The sequence below is a fragment of the Aotus nancymaae genome, unplaced genomic scaffold (genome assembly GCF_030222135.1).
Source record: "Aotus nancymaae isolate 86718 unplaced genomic scaffold, 86718_ANA_hifiasm-v0.15.2.pri h1tg000065l, whole genome shotgun sequence".
NCBI lineage: Eukaryota > Metazoa > Chordata > Mammalia > Primates > Aotidae > Aotus > Aotus nancymaae.
In genome coordinates this window covers 11,295,850-11,308,057 of record NW_026988480.1, presented here as the reverse complement: position 1 = coordinate 11,308,057, position 12,208 = coordinate 11,295,850, and the positions used below count along the sequence as shown (strand labels likewise).

General features: G+C 40.6%; 1 pseudogene; it reads right to left on the bottom strand.

Annotated features, from left to right (window-relative positions):
• Positions 1-1,554: 1,554 nt before the first annotated feature.
• LOC105732253 (prolyl endopeptidase-like) overlaps positions 1,555-12,208 on the bottom strand; it is a 53,497-nt pseudogene continuing 42,843 nt past the window's right edge.

Below are 12,208 nucleotides of genomic sequence, written 5' to 3'. Positions count from 1 at the left end.
GCCAGGCCGGTCTCAAACTCTTGATCTCAAGTGATCTACCCAACTTGGCCTCCCAAAGAGCTGAGATTACAGGCACGAGCCACTGTGCCCAGCCCTTCACATAGTCACTTTTATCTGTAATGAGAAATAGGAAGAAAATAGATGCACAAATGATCTCTCAACTCCCTTCAAAACAGAAAACTTTAAGTTTCTACGAAGTCAGAATGTTGCTTTATGAAACTAACTTAAGCAAATAACTTCAAAGTACAACATTTCTCCAGAGCTTCCGGCAAAGAGTAAAATCTACAGCAGAGCGCCCCCACTTCCATTGAGGTTTCCCTGGGTAAAGGTCATACGAAAGAGCAAGTGCAATGATCAAAGCTCCAGGAACAGGAAAGAAAGAATATAGAGCCTGGACAATACACAAGCCCCAGAGTCCATGTCTGAGTAATCAGGTATGAGCTGTGGCTCACGGGTCTCCCTTCTGTTTGAACAGCAGCAGCAGAGAGAAGTCCACAAACGGAAATCATTTTTACTCATGTGCCAGCCCGCGTTGACAGTGCTCTGAGCAGCAGTACTGTGGAGGTGGGAGAGATGGCCTGAGTTCATGTCCTGGCCCCTCACTTGTTAGTTCAGCGATTATGAGCAGATGGTTCACTTCGTCGTGTATCAATGTGGACAATGACATAATGTATAAATGTACTTCAACTGGTGCCTATTGCATAGCAGGTGCTCGGGAAATCCTAGCTTTTTAATCTCCTTTTTACTTGTACTGAGATGCAGGAAGAACACTACACTAAAATCAACAATATGTACAGGCATACCTCAGATATCATGGGTTTGGTTCTAGAGCTCTACAGTAAAGTGAATATCACTATAAAATGAACCATACAAATTTTATAGTTTCTCAGTGCATACAAAAGTTATGTTTACACTATGCTGTAGTGTATTAACTTTGCAACAGCATTATGTCTAGAAAAACAATGTACATACCTTAATTTAAAAATACATTTCTGATACAAAATGCTAACAATCATCTGAGCTCTCCGTGAGTTGTAATTTTTTGTTGGTGGAGGGTCTTGCTGACTGATCAGGGTGGTGGTTCTGAAGGCTGGGGTGGCTATGGAGATTTCTTAACACAATAGTGAAGCTTGCTGCATCAATGGACTCTTTTTTTCACAGAAGATTTCTCTGTAGTAGGCAATACTCTTTGATAGCATTTTATTCACAGTACAACATTTTTTAAAAATTGGAGTAAATTCTCTCAACATCTGCCACTAATTTTGTGTAATATTCTAAATCTTTTGTTGTCATTTTGTCGTCTTTTGTCTTTTTTGTTGTCAAAAAACAAACCACATGTGCCTAGACAGGGTGGAAAAAGAAACATCAAGGGCTTGCTAAAAAGGAGAAGGCTAAAAAAAGATGAAATTCCCATGGCAGTTCTGTTCAACTGCAGTCTGAGAGTGCAGGAACAATGTTTCCGTGGGGAAGCATTTTGCCCAGTGGTTTCTCGGTTTGAACAGTGGGAAAGCCCTTGAGGTTTTCTGTCACTGTCAGGAGGGAGTGGGAAACTGTTTATGGAATCCAGTCGATGTTCAGGCACTATGCTATGAAAGCAAGCATGTCTGAGACTTCCTCTATCACTTTGGCTGTGGGCTTCCCTGCCCGTGGCCCACCTTGGTGTCCACATGGATAAGCAGAGGGTTGCTTTGCTTCCTGCTGCAGCCCACAATGTACTGAAGGGTGGCGATGAACTTCAGGGAGTGAAGCGGGACCACGCGGTCATTGTGGTCAGCAGTGAGGAGCAACATGGACGGGTACTGGATGTCATTGGCTTCTGGTAACTTCACGTTATGCAATGGAGAGTATTTGACAAGCCATTCAAAGTGTTGTTTGCTGTCTGAGCACCCATAATCAGTGGTCCAAGCCTGGCCAATGGTATATTTATGAAACTTCAGCGTGTCCATTACTCCAACTTGGGCAATAACACAACCAAAGAGGTCAGGTCGCTGATTTGCACAAGTGGCCACTAGGAGGCCTCCATCTGAACCTCCATTAATAGTCAGCCTCTTGGCAGATGTGTAACTTTCCTTGATCAGATACTCAGCAGCACACTGAAAGTCATCAAAGCATTTTCTTTGTTGGCCAAGATACCAGCTTTATGCCACATCTCTCCATATTCGCCACCTCCTCTGATGTTGGCCACTGCCAGGATACCACCCACGTGTCTCACAAAAATAAGCCTGGAAACACTGTAGTTGGGTGTGATGGATCTGTTGAAGCCACCATAACCATATAAGAAAGTGGGAGGAGAACCATCCAATTTTATGCCTTTTTTAATGCACAATGAACATTGGAATCTTCGTACCATCCTTACTAGGGTAGAAAATCTGAACTGTCTGGTAATCAGAAGCATCGATTCCTTTTATGGCCACCTCTCAGAAAACTCTTGGCTCCAGTTCCTCTTTGGTAAGATCACAGTGATAAATGATACCCGGATATAAAAAGGAAGTAAACTGATGATAGAAGATTTCAGTGTCCTTCTTCTGACTGCTGTACCCCACGACACTGCCAACCTGGAGCGGGAAGGTCTTGAGGAGAGCACCAGTAGTCAGGTTGTGGAGCTGCAGAATGTTCTTGACGTCATGGAGGTAGCATAAGACAAAGAAGTTGGACCTGACACAAGCTACCCTTTCTAAGACATCTTTTTCATGCTCAGGAACAAGCACTTTCCACTTAGACTCGTCAGGATCCCTGAAGTCAATGTTGATCACGCGATAGTTGGGAGAACGGCGATTCGTCTTGAACATGAACACCATCCTCTCATTGGTCACGTAGTCATATTCTCCTTCAAAGTTGTCAATCAGTTTTACCCACTTTAGGATTCTAGTGATGCCATTGGATTTCTGCTGTAGGTCACAGTACCAGAGTCAGTTTACTGGATCACATCCCTCCCTTACTGATAACAAGACATAGCAGCCATCATCTGATAACTCATCTCCACCCATCCATTTAGGTTCATCAGGAAACTCAGCACACAAAATATCTTCTGACTGATCTGTTCCCAAGACATAGTAGTAGAGCTTTTGGTGGAGATTGGTGGATGTCTCTGTACCATCACTTTTTCCATCCTGTTGGGGGTATGAGTTGTAGAACATTCCCTTCCTGTCATGGGTCCAGGCCATACAGCTGAACTTGACTTTTTCAAGCACATCTGGAAGCTCTTTGGCACCATCAACTTTCATGAACTTGATCGTCACCCAGTCTGAGCCACTGGCACTCAGACCATAGGCAAAATATTCACCATCTTCACTGAACGCATAACCTCAGAGTGCCACCATGCCATCATCAGACAGTATGTTGAGGTCCAGGAATACTTTGGCCTCACCCTCTAAGGAATCCTGTACATATAATACTCGCTAGTTCTGCAAAACTGTATTGTAAAAATAAAAAGACCGTTTTCCTTTCTTGAAGTGGCAACTATACTTGGGATAACCATACAGTTCAGTCATTCTCTCTTTGTATAAACCTCTGATAGGACACTGCTCAAGAAATGGCACAGTAATCTTTACCAGGAGTAGATTTCATCTGAAGAAATCACTTGCTTTGACCATCTGTAAGAAGCAATTCCTCATCCACTCAAGTTTGATCCTGAGATTACAGCAATTCATTCACATCTTTAAGCTTTACTTCTAATTCTATTTGTCTTGCTATTTTTACCACATCTGCAGTGAGTTCCTTCATTGAAGTCTTAAAACCTTCAGAGTGATCCATGAGGGTAGAATCAACTTCTTCAAAACACCTGTTAAGTTCTATATTTTGACATCTTCCCATGAATCATGAATGCTCTTAATGGCATCTAGAATGGTGAATCCTTTCCAGAAGGTTTTCAATGTACTCTGCTCAGATCTATCAGAAGAACCATTTTGGAAGCTATAGCCTTATGAAATGTGTTTCTTAAATAATATAATTTAAAAGTCAAAATTACTCCCTGATCTGTAGGCTGCTGAATGAATGTTATGTTAGCATGAAAATAAAATTTCTCTCCTTGTATATCTCCATCAGAGCTCTTGGGTAACCAGGTGCATTGTTAATGAGCAGTAATAATTCGAAAGGATTCTTTCTGAGCAGTAGGTCTCAACAATGGGCTTAAAATATTCAGTAAACCACTCTGTAAATAGATAAATGTGTTGTCATCTAGGCTTTGTGGTTCTATTTATAGAGCATAGGCAGAATAAATTCAGTATAATTCTTAAGGGCTTAGATTTTTTTTGTATGGTAAATGAGCATTGGCTTGAACTTTAAGTCACCAGCTGCATTAGCTTGTAACAAGAGTCTGCCTGTTTTTTGAAGCTTCAAAGCCATGGACTTTTCCTCCTTAGCTAGGAAAATCCTAGATGGCATCTTCTTCCAATAGAAGGCTGTCTTGTCTACATTGAAAATCTGTTGTTTAGTGTAGCCACCTTCATCAATAATCTTAGCTAGATCTTCTAGAAAAATTTTTATTGCAGCTTCTACATCAGCACTTGCTGCTTCACCTCATACTTCTATGTTATGGATCTGGCTTCTTTCCTCAAACCTCATGAACAAACCTATGCTAGCTTCCAACTTTTCTTCTGTAGCTTCCTCACTTCTTGCTCTGGATTGGGCCTTGGTTTAAGGTAATGTTGTTTCTGGTCTGATCTTCTATGCAGACAACTCAAACTTTCTTCATATCAACAATCAGGCTGTTTCACTTTCTTATCACTCATGTGTTCATTGGAGTAGAACCTCTAATTTCCTTCAAGACCTTTTTCTTTGCATTCACTACTTAGTTAACTGGCATAAGAACACTAGCTTGTGGCCTAGCTCAGCTTTTAATATCCCTTTCTCACTAGACTTCATCATTTCTAGCATTTGATTTAAAGTGAGAGATATGAAACTCTTTCTTTCATTTGAACCCTTAGAAGCCATTGTAGAAATATTTATTGACCTAATTTTCATTTTGGGTCTCAGGGAATAGAGAGGCCTGAGAAATGGAGGATTGGCTGGTCAGTGGAACAGTCAGAACACATATTTATTGATTAAGTTCACTGCCTTAAATGAGAACACTTTGTGGCACCCCCAAAAATTGCAATAGTAACATGAAAGATCACCATAACAGATATAATAAGAATGGAAAAGTTTGAAATATTGGAAGAAGTATCAAAATGTGACACAGAGATATGAGGTGAGCACATGCTGTTGGAAAAATGGCCCTGAAAGATTTGCTGGACTCAGAGTTGCCACAAACCTTCAATTTGTAAGAAGTTTAATATTTGTGAAGTGCAATAAAGTGAAGTATGATAAAATGAGGTGTGTTTTAATTTCTTCCCGGTGGATTTGGTGAAATGAATGCATCCTCAAATAACAAAGCATACTAGTATTTGTGCCATAAAGAGACACTTAAAGGAAGATCAGAGAGAGAGAGAGAGAGAGAGAGAGATGAAGTCTCATTCTTTCTCCCAGGCTGGAGTGCAGTGGTACAATCTCAGCTCACTGCAACTTCCACTTCCCTGGATTCAAGAGATTCTCCTACCTTAGGCTCCTGAATAGATTGAATTACAGGTGCGTGCCACCACACCCAGCTAAATTTTTGTATTTTTAGTAGAAGTGGGATTTCACCATGTTGGCCAGGCTGGTCTTGAACTCCTGACCTCAGGTGATCCGCAGGCCTCAGCCTCCCAAAGTGCTGGGATTACAGGCATGAGCCACCACGCCCGGCCTGAAAAGAAGATTTTAAAAAGGAGATATTTGCTAGAGGAATCAAGGAAATGTTCCTAGAACAGGTCGCATTCAACTGGTACCTTGAAGGACTCATGGAATATTAGGAGCCAAAGCTGAGAGACATGGGGTTGGACTTAACACGGAGAAAGGACAGCAAACAGAGATGCAGATATGGGCAGGTACAGGCAGGTTTGGTAATCATGGGTGACCTATTTTGTATGGAACACAAAATACTTAAAAGAGAGTCATGAAAGATAAGCCTGGAAAGGTAAGTCAAAGTTAGATCATGAAGGGACTTGCACATCAGGCTTAAGAGTTGGGCTTGGCTGCCTTATTTTTAATGGAGCCTTTGAAGTGTTTGACCAGAGAAAGTGACGTGATCAGAACAATGCTCTAGGTCAGGCTGACACTGCACCCCATCTCCTCTCCACACACATTTTTCTCCTTCCTGAATAATAATCAGCCATAGATACCCAACACAAGTTTGACGTAATTGTTGGGACTATTGTGCTTAATCATGAGATTTCATTGTTCATTCAACTTACATCTAATGAAGACCTTGTCCCTGCCAAGCACTTTCAAAATGGCACCAGGACTGATAGACATGGTCACTCCCTCCAGAGGACTCAAATCTGTGAACTATAAATGCAATCGAGTGCTAGAATTATTTTATAAAAATAAGTATAGGGTGTGGTAGAAAAAATATATATATTCAATTCTATATGATGGACAGGCAATTAAGAAGTCTTCATAGAGGAACCATGATCAGAGCCTTGGAGCATAAATATGGGTTTACCAGACAGATCCGAAGGTGCAGGATAGGAGAAAAGAGGAAAGGTGTAGGGGGTTAGGTGTGGCTGTAGAAGGAAGGTAAGACTGGTGAGAGTACAGAGAGCATGATGTTGGGGAGTATTTTATCTTTCGTGAAAAACTTTGAGCTTTATCTTGTAGGACCAAACATGGGACATTGAATGACCATATTTTCAGGATATCAGAAGGGCGAAGAATGGGTTGAGAGGTTTAGGCTGAAATGAGGTAAACAAGCTAATACAATATTCTAATGGGCTGTCTGATCAATGCCAAAGGCAGCATTGAAAGTGGAAAAGAAGAGATGTTATAGAAGTAGGACATATATAATTAGATAAATAGGACTGTGGTAGAGGATTCAGGGGAATAAAAATAAATAACTAAAACAAAAGCAAGGCCTTGAATGGACCACTGATATCCACATGTCATGAAGGAAGAAAATGATTTGCCCAACTCTCTGCATCTGAGATACAAAAACAAAGCTTAAGAAAAAATGTTTTAAATGGGCATGATTTTGTTTTTCATTGACTATGGAATACGAGGGAGTCAGGGCTCTACAGGAGACCCAGTTTCTCACCTAATTGAAACCATTGTTTTGATACTGGTTGTAGGATGGTCCAGAGGCTCATTAGCTCTTCTCTGCATTATGCATGAAAGTAAAGTTGGGGAGGACACTCTTCAGTGAGTCAAACAGTAGGAAAAGAATAAAGAAACATCATGCAGAAGTCACATTATCAAAATAGAAGGCCAATTTTGGCCCATGATTCCTTCTGGAAAACTAGAAAAATTTTATTTAAAAATCATTTAAAGTCATAGAAACAATCAATTCTATATTTTCGTGCACCACTGTCTACAGGAATTCAGGCCAGGTTCAATCTCTCCATTATAGAAAACCCACCTTCTTCATCAGATGTGACAAGCAGTCTGTGTGAAGTGATACGGTTGGATGTTTTTCCCCTCCAAATCTCATTTTGAAATATAATCTCCAATGTTGGAGGTGGGGCCTCCATGGAGCTGTTTGGATCATGGGGGTGGATCCCTCATGAATGATTTGGTGCCATCCTTGTGATAACGAGTGAGTTGTCACTGAGTTCATGGCAGTCTGGATGTTTAAAAGAGTGTGGCCCCTCTCCCTACCCCCACTATCTTGCTCCTGTTCTGCCATGTGAGTTGTTGCTCCTGCTTCGCCTTCTGCCATGAGTAAAATCTTCCTGAGGACTCGCCAGAAGCCAAACAGATGCCAGCAGCATGCTTCCTGTAGAGCCTTTAATTAACTGAGAGCCAAATAAACCTCTTTTCTTTATAAATTACCCAAACTCAGGTATTTCTTTATAACAGCACAAGAACAGGGTAAACATGAAGTACAGGACTCTTGTCAGCATTGTGGTCAATGCTCAATCCTGGAATTGAAAGAAGGGCAAGGTTAAAATCTTAATTTCCCCACCTCCATCTCTTACCTCCCACCTAAGATTGCCCAAGATGGAGCTCAGGTCAAATGTCAATAAATCTAACTGGGAGATTTTTCTGCCTGACTAGAGTTTGGTCTGCTCCACTCCTAGTCCTTTAAAACAGGTACAGTAAACCATGTAACATTCTAAAAAGTGAGCTTCAAACACAGCAAGTAACAGAAGTAAAGAAAATAGCTCAGGACACCTGCCTGATCTTTCCATTCACATTCTCTTGCCACCCAAAATCAAACCTAAATTCAAACTTCAGTTTTATCTTTAATCTCATTCCGTCTTTATTCTTCCAAATATTTGATCCTCAAATTTCCTTTTTGGGCCCTGGATTATCTCACAGCTTCACTCTCTGATTTCCCCCTTTTTCTCAGGTAGCAGTGTCCTTCCCCCAGCCCCAGCCTGAGAAACCCAATCTCACTTTGGCCACTTGACCCAGCTACCACACTCCCTTCAGAGGGAGCAACCCGTTCCAGTGGTTAAATGTAGGAGATTCGAAGTCTTAGGTACAATAGAGCAAAAGATAGCCTTCAATTTCAAATCATGATTTACTTTTGTATAGTCTGCCTTGGCTGTACAGGTATGAGGCCTCAAGTGTAATCATCATATCAGGGATTTGAATGCTTCCATTTCTATAACCAAGACTTAAAGACGTGATTTGAATGCTCATTGTGCATTTAGTGCTTCAGATTTTCAAAGCAATTCTAAATGGAATGTGGTAGCATTAACTGAGGTAATGAGCTAATTCTACACCAGATACACAAAATGTCTTTTGGAGGAACCAATATCATCGTCACTCAAACATGCAAAACTACATTAGATTGCAAGCTTTCTCAACTGTTTAAATTTTTAAAAATTCTATTCCCAAGATCTGAGGGGAAGATAAAGAAATGGGGAATAACCTTGCCTTGTTAAGAAACTGGCTCAACATGGAATGTGGTAATAAGTAGAGGGAAAAAGTCCTGCCTGGCTGAAAGACTAGTTAAATTATTTATGATACTGTGCACATGTGGTGGGAGTATGTGTGAAATGTTTGAGTTTTTTTAAATAAAACATAGAGAAACAGTGATTAATATAAGCCCTTAGGGACTCTGCCATCCAATATCAAGAAAATAATTCAACTTTGTAAATAAATCTGTATACTGGAAATTAAATGTGTGTTAAGAGCCATAGGGAAGCCTCCAATACTGGTTTCTTTTCCCCCCCCTTATAAACTAAATTTGAATATATCCCAAATCTGTTTTGAATCTCCAGTCCTATCATCAAAGCAACCCACCTAAGGTTCTAGTCTGCTACTGTGGTTTCAGCAAATCTCCATCTTCAGATCAGACACTCTCATGAACTCCAGTTCAACTTCTACAGTTGCTTTTTGTGCTTAGATGGCACACCCCATTCACTGTCTAAAATTGGGAATATCTAACTAAAACCACTCTGTTTCTTCCTGGATGCTGACATCTGCCCTTTTGTATAACACCAGAATCTTGACTGCTTTAACACTGTTGGTAAAAGGAGCTAGTTTTAGTCTACTTGGGAGATTCTTTCATAAATCCACAGATACCTTGCTGTGGCCATTTCTAAGTCACATCACTGGTAGCCTCCAAGGAAAAGCCATGGCCCAAATTCCCCATGCCATGCCTACTTTTCGATTCTCAGAGTACATAGGAATCCTGAACTTTCCAGGGGCTTTATATTGTATTCATTCATTTTCATGTCTATTTCAAAAACAGAATTTTAAAATACACATCCTTGGAAACAAAAAGGCAAGGGTATCAGACATCTTTCAGTTAAATATTCCCAAGTAGACATTTTGGGATAAACAAGTACTTTTCTTGAAGTATCTCTCTTTTGAGGTTACTTTTGTTTTCCTAGGATTATTTTTACATTGAGAGTAATAATTGGTTATTGGGACAAAACCAAATATCTGTGTTTTTCTAATCTCAGAGATTAAGTATCATTTTTATTGTTTTCCATTTAAAAATTTTACTTTTTTGTCCTATCTGGTTGCTAACTTAATTAATATTACATGAAAATAGGTACAGAGATGTTGCAAGCTCTGAGCTGAATTTTAGCAAATATACATTTAAAAATCAGTAATTCTTAGTAGTAAATGGGAAATGATTTTTTTAACAGAGCTATTAAAATATACTTATGCACAAGGAATCCCAATCCAAATCCCAACTTCTTTTTCTTTCTTTTTTTTTAAACACACCATCTTTAAATACATAGGAATTGGCCAGATGCAGTGGCTCACATCTATAATCCCAGCACTTTGGGATGCCAAAGCGGGAGGATCACTTGAGCTTAGGAGTTCAAGACCAGCCCGGGCAATGTGGTGAAACCTCATCTCTACAAGAGATAAAAATAAGAAAAATAGGAGCAGTAGCATGTTTCTGTAGTCCCAGCTACCAGGGAGGCTGGGATGGGAGGAGCACTTGACCCCAGGCGGTGGAGGTTGCAGTGAGCCAAGACTGCACCACTCCACTCCAGCCTGGGTGACAGAGTGAGACCCTATCTCAAAAAAAAAAAAAAGTTAAATATATTGGAACTGAGTATAAATGAAGCCATTTGTTTTCATAGAGTTAACTGGATTTGTTAAAATTTGCAAGTCAATAGAAGACAGGATTAAACCCTGAATTTAAAAAGTATTACTTTCCTTGCATCAACGTTAGCAGTGTTTTTTGTGTGTGTGTGTTTGTTTTTGTTTTTTGTTTTTTGTCGAAGGCGGGTTTGGCCTTATTTAAAGACCAAAGAACAAATTCTTAAAAAACTTTGCTTTTAATCAACCAACATATGACAAGATTGGAACAGTTAAAAAAACAACACTGTAAAAAAATTCTGATCAGCTACACACTTTCACAACTAAGAGTATCTGGGGAATTAAATAGTCAAACACATAATCGACAATCCTAACAATTTACTCACAAGGATGCATTTGTATTGATAAGAATCTTTCTCCCCCCAAAGCAAGAGAAATTGCCCTATGAATTATGAAAACGCAGTCTCCATGTGCTGCTCTTTAATAGAATCTGACCGGACTGCACCTCCTAATGCATTTGCTCCTGAATTAGTAATAGGTTTCCAACCTCAACGAATTTGCTGCTTGAGCCACTTTCCCTCAACGTTCCACCTTTTTTGGTACGGAAGGCTGAGTCAAGATAGATGGCAAACATGGTTTCTCTTTTCTCTATTTCTTTACTACTTTTTTTTTTAACATATTACCAAAAGATGCAACATGAATTTATAATGATCTGGGTGAAACTTCTATTTACAGTGATTCCACTGGACAAGAAAGATTTTTATTCGCCTCCTAGATCTTACTTTGAATTTAACCTTACAAAACACACTTTCTGAAATTTCTTCTCAGTATTTTTGAACAAAATTCAGATGAAATTTGAGAGAGAAAATCTGATTCCTTTTATAACAGGGAGAAGAGGGGCACGAAGTATTGGCTAAAAACGAAATGGGCTTTTAGAACCTGAAAATCAAGTATGATCATTAGGTTGTCTCAGCTGACCCTGAGATAATGTGACAAAAAGGACCCCCTTAACACAAAGCAAATTTCACTGTACGCTTTATTATCTCTAGGACAGAGAACCACGGAGCCTCCTTTCCACCACCTGCTACCGTGCCCCTGGCATGTTTGGTGCTGGGCAGCAGGAACAGCAGGGGAGAGGTACCCCGGGCAAGTGGGAGGGCACTGCATGAACTCCCACAGGGAATCTTCTTCAGGCGCCAGGTCCCTTGGTGTTCATGCTTACCAAGGGTGGCTGCTCATGATCACGTGTGAAGTGAATGAACTGTTTAAGAAGTGACCCTACGGTGCCCTCCCTGTCCCTTTCCGATATTCCCGGGGGAGCACGTTTGTGCTGGTTCCCGCAGCTTTGAGTCTCCAGCAGGCCTCCGTGTGGGCTTTGTTCATGTGTACGGATGCTTTCCCTTTACCTGTAGAGATTCCAACTCAGGGAGCCTGAAATGCAGCTCAGGCATCTGCACTACTTAGTTTACCAGGGGACTGCAGTGGCCAGCCAAGAGGGCATGACTGCTCTACTCTGCGGGTTAAACTGCCATCACCTCTTTGTTACCCCTAGAAAACTAGAGAAAGTGCAAATCAATCCTTAGGGTGATAAATGCTTCCTTGTCTCCAGGGGTTTCCTGTTCCGGTACAGGGTACACATTATAGCGAAGTTGCAAACAGATCTAGCTGCCCGGGCTAATGAGAG